We start from the raw sequence: 8,008 nt of genomic DNA, 5'->3' as shown, positions 1-8,008 counted from the left end.
CTTGTTGCGGAGCACAGGCTCTAGGCACGCAGGCTCAGTAGTTGTGGCACACGGGCTTAGTTGCTCTGCTGCATGTGGGATCTTCCCAGACCAGGGCTCAAACCCGTGTCCCCTGCATTGACAGGTGGATTCTCAACCACTGCGCCACCAGCGAAGCCCCGCCCCCGTTTTTTTAAATTTATGCATTTATTTTTGGCTTCACTGGGTCTTCGTTGCTGCGTGCCGGCTTTCTCTAGTTGTGGCGAGCGGGGGCTACTCTTCACCGTGGTGCACAGCCTTCTCATTGTGGTTGCTTCTCTTGTTGCAGAGCACAGGCTCTAGGCATGCAGGCTTCAGTAGTGTGGTACGTGGGCTCAGTAGTTGTGGCTCGTGGGCTCTAGAGCGCAGGCTCAGTAGTTGTGGCGCACGGGCTTAGTTGCTCCGCAGCATGTGGGATCTTCCTGGACCAGGGATCAAACACATGTCCCCTGCATTGGAAGTCCCTCTTTTCCTGCTTTTAAGATTCTCTTTTTGGACTTTCCTGGTGGTCCAGTGGGAGAGAATCCGCCTTCCAATGCAGGGGACATGGGTTCGATCCCTGGTCGGGGAACTAAGATCCCACATGCCATGGGGCAACTAAGCCCACACACCACAACTACTGAGCTCATGTGCCTCAACAAGAGAGCCCGTGTGCCACAACTACAGAGCCCACACACTCTGGAGCCTGCATGCCACAACTATAGAGCCCACGCGCCCTGGAACCCGTGCGCCACAACTAGAGAGAGAAAACCCACACACCACAACTAGAGAGAAGCCCACGTGCCACAACGAAAGATCCCGCACGCCTCAACAAAGACCCCATGTGCTGCAACTAAGACCCGACGCAGCCAAAAAAAAAGCAAGAAAATAGAAGTAACTCATCATCAGAAACCATGGAGGCCAGAGGCAGTGGAATGACATATTTTAAATGCTGGAACAAAAAAAAAGTTCTGAATGGTACAGGTGAACCAGTTTGCAAGGCAGAAATAAGAGACACAGATGTAGAGAACAAATGTATGGACACCAAACACCAAGGAGGGAAGGGGGGCGGTGGGATGAATTGGGAGATTGGGATTGACATATATACACTAGTATGTATAAAACAGATAACTAATAAGAACCTGCCGTATAACACAGGGAACTCCACTTCGCTGTACAGTAGAAACTAACACAACATTGTAAAATAGCTAAACCTCAATAATAAAAAAATAATAAATAATAAAGTAAAAAAGAAGTCAGAAAGGAAAAAAAAAAACAAGCTCGGAATCAACAAATCTATTTCTGACAAAACAATCTTTCACAAAGAAGGGCAAGAAATCAACTTATGGCATGACAGCGTGAGGAGCTCGAGTGTCCTGCTCCCCACTGAAACTGATGAAAACTGTTAAAAAAAAAAAAAAGAAACCCAACTATTTAAAGCCTCTGGATATGGTTCTAAGGACAAACAACAAATGAAGAAACATCTATTCAAGAACATCTTTTAAAATTCACTAAGAAAGGTAAGCCTACGGTATTTGATCCAAGACTACTTTCTCCCTCCCACCCTTCTCCCATCCCAGCTCAAGGAACGGGAGACTCTACTCAAGACTCCTGAAGCCAAGAACACAGGGCTCCCTCTCCACCCTCCCCGCCCACCTCCCCCAGTCCCATTTAGAGAGCTTTCTTCCCTGGAAGAACAGGGCATCGGAGTTTCCCATCCAGCCACCAGCTGCCTGTTGCTAGGGCTGAGTCCTGAGCAAGTGTGGTTTAGAGGAACGGGTTCCCTTCTGCCACCTAACCCCAGGTGGTGGAATGTAGACTCTAATTGGGTGTGGTACATGGAGACTAATGGGACCCTGAACATCCTTGCCCTGGGCTGTGAGAGAAAGGCAAACTGAGAGGGCCTCTGGTGGCACCCTCCCCTCCACTAAGCGCTCAGCTCACGGAGCAGAATTGTCTCTCAGAGAGAAACTTGCCATTGTCCCTACACCCACCTCCAGAGACCAGACTCAGAGCTTTTGCTTGAGGGAAGAAGCAGACATTAAAACGGAGCGCCTATTCTCTTCTCAAAGGAACTGAGCTGACTTCATTTGCAAGACCATGGAGAAAGTCAAGCCTAGAGGAACCCTGAAAAAACAGTGAAGTTGTAAAGAAAGGCAATTGGGAAAAGATTCAAAATATAGGCTAAACTGTAGGTCAGCTAGTTTGCTGGTGAGAACTGGGCAATAAGGCAAATGGGAGGAACCCTCCAACAGCCAGAACAAATATCAAACACTAACCTCAGCAACTATTTCTCCAAATGACCCACTATTTGACTGAATTAGTTTTCAGAATAGTTTATGCCCTAGGGCATTATGGAAAACAATTAAACAATCAGTTCACAGTAAGTGGAGCTTGGCTGCTGGGTGTGGTCAGAGACAGTCAGCTCTAACAAAACCCCTCATCCCAGGGTGTTGGTGGGTATATTCAAATTGCACCTCCCCAAGGAGCAACATCAGGGAACTAACTTTGTGGGAAAGGAGACTACAATGAGATACCACTTCGCACCCCTTAGGATGGCCAGAATTGGATAAAGTCAGATAATGACAAGTGTTGGTGAGAATGTGGACAAGTTAGAGCCCTCATACTGCCGGTATGAGTGTAAAATGATGCAGCCACTTTGGAAAAATTCTGACAGTGTCTCAAACTATTAAACACAGAGTTAACATATGATCCAGCAATAACACTCTTAAGTATACACCTAGAAAAATGAAAACATGTATCTACACAGAAACTTGTACACAAATGTTTTAGCAGAATTATTCTTGATAGCCTAAAGGTGGAAACAACCCAAATGTCCATAGATGGATGAACAGATAAACAAAATGTAGTATATCCATACTATGAATGGAACATTATTCAGCCATAAATGGGATGAAGTACTGATACATGCTACAACATGGATGAACTTTGAAGCATTATGCTAAGTGAAAAAAGCCAATCACAAAAGGCCATATATTATATGATTCTATTCATATGAAATGCTCAAAACTGGGAAATTTATAGAGATAAAAAGTAGACTGGTGGTTACCTAGGGATGGGCAGGTGGGGTTGAAGGGGGTATGGGTTTATGGCTAAAGCATATGGACTTCCTCTTGGAGTGATGAAAATGTTCTACAATTGACTGTGGTGATGGCTGCACATATACTAAAAACTATTGAATTGTACACTTTAAACGGGTGATTGTATGCTATGGGTGATTGTATGCTATGAATTATACTTCAATAAATCTGTCAAAAGAGAACTGAAGGAAAAATTAAGACATTCCCAGATAAACAAAAGCTTAGGGAGTTCACTGCTAACAGACTTACCCTACAAGAAATGCCAAAGGGAGTTCTTCAGGCTAAAATGAAAGGATAATAGACAGTAACTCAAAAGTATATGACGAAATAAAGAACATGGGTAAAGGAAACTACATAGGTAAATATAAAAGCCAGTATTATTGTACTTTTGGTTTGTAACTCTTATTTTTTTTCTATATGATTTAAAAACAAATGGACAGGCTGATTCTAAAATTCATATGGAACTGCAAGAGGCCCTGAATAGCCAAAACAATATTAAAAAAGAACAAAGTTGGAGGACTGACACTTCTCAATTTTAAAAATTAGCACAATCTACAGCAATCAAAACAGTGGCACTGGAATAAGGAGAGAAACAGGTGGGGTCTGAAAGACCAAAAACAAACCCATACATCTATGGCCAACTGATTTCAACAAGGGTGCCAAGACCATTCAATGGGGGAATGAACAGTCTCTTCAACATATGGTGCTGGGACAATTGGCTATGCACATGTAAAAGAATGAAGTTGGACCTCACATCATATATAAAAATTAACTCAAAATGGATCTATGACATAAATATAAGAGCTAAAACCATAGAACACTTAGAAGAATAAACAGGGATAAATCTTCATGACCTTGAATTTGGCAAAGAATTCTTAGATTTGACACCAAAAGTACAAGCAACAAAAGGAAAAAAAATAGACTAAGTGGACTTCAGACTTTAAAAATCTGTATACCAAAGGACATTACCAAGAACGTGTAAAAAACATATACAGAATAGGGAAAAATTTGCAAATTATATATATGATCAGTCTACTATCCATAATATATAAAGAATTTATAACTCAACAACAAAACGACAAACACCCAAATTTAAAAACGGGCAAAGGGCTTGAATAGACATCTCTGCAAAGAAAATATACAAATGGCCAACAAGTACGTGAAGATGCCCCAAATCATTAGTGATTAGGGAAATGCAAATCTAAACCACAATGACATATAACTTCAAACACACTAGAATGGTTGTAATTTTAAAATTAAACAAACAAACAAACAAAAACAGGAGATAACAAGTGTTGGCAAGGAGGTACGGTAATTCTATGTTTAACTTATAGAAAAATTATCAAACTGTTTTCCACAGTGGCTGCACCAATTTATATCCCAGCAACAATGTATGAGAGTTCCAACTTCTCTACTTCCTTGCCAACACTTGTTTCCTGGTTTTGGTTTTTTAATAAATTAGATTCTGTCCTCAATTTAGAAGAAATTTCCTTGGCCCCTGTTACTGTTACCCAGATAACAGGCACTTAAAAATTCATCTTTTTTATTGACTTTTAAAATTTTCTCTTCAAAATGTATAAAACATAACCCATGCTAGAAAAAGTTCATTATGTCACAAAAGTTTAAGAAATGCATGGGAAAAAGAATCACTTTAAAATAATGGTTACCTCTGGGGAAGAGGTGAGAGATGCAATCAGGGATGGGTACACAGAGGACTTCAACTATAATGGTAATGTTTAATTTTTTATGTTTGGTTGGTGAGAAAAGAGATTCACTGTATTATTCTTTATATGTTTGTATATGCCTTAAGTATTTCATAACATATATAGAAAGGCCCCCAAAAAAGATAAAGAAAAGAAAGTTAATCTAACATTCCTTCACCACTCACTACCACCACCAAAAACAAAAACACTAAATCATACTGGATAGAGTACTCTACAACTTACTTTCCTCACATAACAGTACATTATAGCATTCTCTAAATCAAAAGAGTGTAAAGAGGTAAATCTGTTTCCACAGCTTCAAAATATTTCATAATATAAATGTCCCACAATTTATTCAAACATCCTCCTATTGATGGATATACAGGCTGTTTCCAGTTACCTGTCACAAAAACAAAGCTACAAAGGCATCCTTGTTCATATGTCCTTATACAATGGTACATTTATTTCTGTAGGATGTATTCTTAAAAGTCAGACTATTAGGTTCCAGTATTTAGTCAAGTGGTATCTGTATTTTTTATTTCCCTAAACATTGGCAGATTATTTTTTCAAAAGGTTACAGCAATTCATACTCTCCAGCAACGTATGAGTGAGATATGGGCATTTCTTGAGTGAAATTTCTTTTAACCACATAAGCATTTAATAGATTAAATTCAGTTTTACTGTCTTCCCCATAGAGTAAACATGTTATGATATTCTGCTTAAAATAAATTTATTTTCACCATGAGATCTGAACACGGGAAATTTAGCTCTTTTCTTACTCAGTGAGTAATCAAACTAACAATCCACAAAATAACGTAGCAACTCCTACAAATATTATCTATACACACACACACAAACACACATCTCTACCTCTGACATGCTTCCAGAACAAATGTTAAGTATTATATGCCCAAAAGTCCTTATTTGGGGTATATATAAAGGGCATAGAAAAAAAATTTTTTAATCTAGCCCACAATGAATATGTTACAAACTGATTGGTTTATCAAAGCTACTAAGTTTGCACATGAATGGCAGCCCGAAGGAATTAAGGACGGGTAGGCCCAACAGGTTAAGCAGCTCCTGAAAGCGCTCTAGGGAGACAGAATCTTTAATTTTAGGGCGGCATGTTGTCAATAAAAACCCATTTAAAAAAGTAAAACAAAGAGGAAAACGACCCAGGATCGCTCCTAGGAGCTAATCTGTGCAACCACCTATCCTCATCCGTGACAGTAAGGTGATTAAGGAGAGAGAAATTATTCTCCGATATTTTGAAGAGAGGAGAGAAAGATGAAATGTAGGCCGGCTCCTCCCCCACTCAGGCAGGCCACGCGATCCCGAAGGGTGTAACCTTGCTAACGGTCATTTTTCTACCCGATGTGAGGTTCAGCACTCACCACAACACAAATATCGGCGAGTTGTTGGACACTCCTTAGTAGATTCGTCCTTTGGCCGCCTTTCCATATCTGGTACGCCTGCAGCGCTTACACCCCATGCAAAAGCCGCCATCTTAGGTCTTAGATAGCGATAGAAACCTGAGTTGGGCGTCACAGACAAATAGCACCGGCGCCCAACCGCCGTGCACTGCCCAAATGGATCCCCCAGAAACGTGACCCAGGCGCCCTGCGGCCCCTCCCCAGTGTTCCTGACCAATTGCGCTTCCTGTTACAGCGTTTATCTCCGCTGAAATTCCCTCGTTATTTCCCATTTTCTTTCCCTTCATTTCTTTTTCCATTCCAAATTGCTTTTATCTTTGCCCCGACTCCTTTCCACATTTCTAGATATCTCTCGTTATAGTCAACTTTCATTTACCTCACACGTGTATAGCATTTTTTAATAGACAAACCTATCTTTCTGTTATTTTACCAAATTATCACAACATTATAAGGTAAGCTGGGAACTGATGTTCCTTGTTTTATAGGTGAGGAAGCTAAGGCTTAGAGAGATGAACCAATTTTCCAAAAACTGCAACAGCTAGTGAGTGTTAGCGTGTACAAAAGCTAATTCTTTTCATTCCCCTTGAGCTCCGTGCTCCTATAGATCACGGTCTACTTCAACCAGCTAATTGAAAAGATGAGAAAACTGTACAGAGATGGGAAGGGTTTAGGCCTAAATTCATACAATAAGTCAGTAACAAAACTGGATTCAAAACAAGATGCTTCCTTGTTTAATTCTGTAACAGAAAGCGTCTTTATAAAGTGGTTGGGATGCTGTTCTCCAGCCCAAAAGTCCTTGTTTTAGACTTCTCTCAACTTCTGACTCCTTTAAGAAGCCTCTGTATTAATCAAAACGTGTATCTTTTTTGGTCCCTCTCCATGAGGAAAAATACACTAGCTGGATGCCAGGCCCCAAAACATTTTTTTAAACTGAGACTCAAACTTGTTTGTGCAAAATTACATGTGAATGGTGTGGAAGGTTAGTGGGGGAAGGTTCGTGCTGCACAGTTAAGTAAAAGACAATTTAGAGGTCTTAATTCCTTTCCAAAGGAATGGTTTCTACATTCTAAAGTTATCATTAGTTTTCTACAAGAACCCAGCATAGAACACCTCTTATTCTATTCATTTACATCATTACTTTCTCTTTCTTTATGTTGATATTGTCACCCTCAAATAGGAGGTAATGGTAGAGAATTGTATAAACATCTGGGCCTTGATGTGTGGCCATTTTTATGTAAAATACTGCATAGAGCCGACCTATGTTGTCAGTAATATGTGTAGTGAGGTGAAAAGGACTTAGCTTAATCTTAAAGTATGTCATTTCCTGGGGTTCAGACATGTTTGAGCACAGTTTGGAAACTGGTTGGTAGGGCAAACACCAGAAATCAATTGCAAGAGGAACTGCTGAACTCTTGAGAAAGAATTCATTTTAAGAGAGGATGGAGGGCTTCCCTGGTGGCGCAGTGGTTGAGAGTCCGCCTGCCAATGCAGGGGACACGGGTTCATATCCCGGTCCGGGAGGATCCTACATGCCTCGGAGCGGCTGGGCCCGTGAGCCATGGCCACTGAGCCTGCGCGTCCGGAGCCTGTGCTCTGCAACGGGAGAGGCCACAACGGTGAGAGGCCCGCGTAACGCAAAAATTCCCTGGTGGCGCAGTGGTTGAGAGTCCGCCTGCCAATGCAGGGGACACGGGTTCATATCCCGGTCCGGGAGGATCCTACATGCCTCGGAGCGGCTGGGCCCGTGAGCCATGGCCACTGAGCCTGCGCGTCC

The sequence above is a fragment of the Physeter macrocephalus genome, chromosome 21, assembly GCF_002837175.3.
Source record: "Physeter macrocephalus isolate SW-GA chromosome 21, ASM283717v5, whole genome shotgun sequence".
Classification (NCBI taxonomy): domain Eukaryota; kingdom Metazoa; phylum Chordata; class Mammalia; order Artiodactyla; family Physeteridae; genus Physeter; species Physeter macrocephalus.
Note: the sequence above shows the minus strand (reverse complement) of the source record.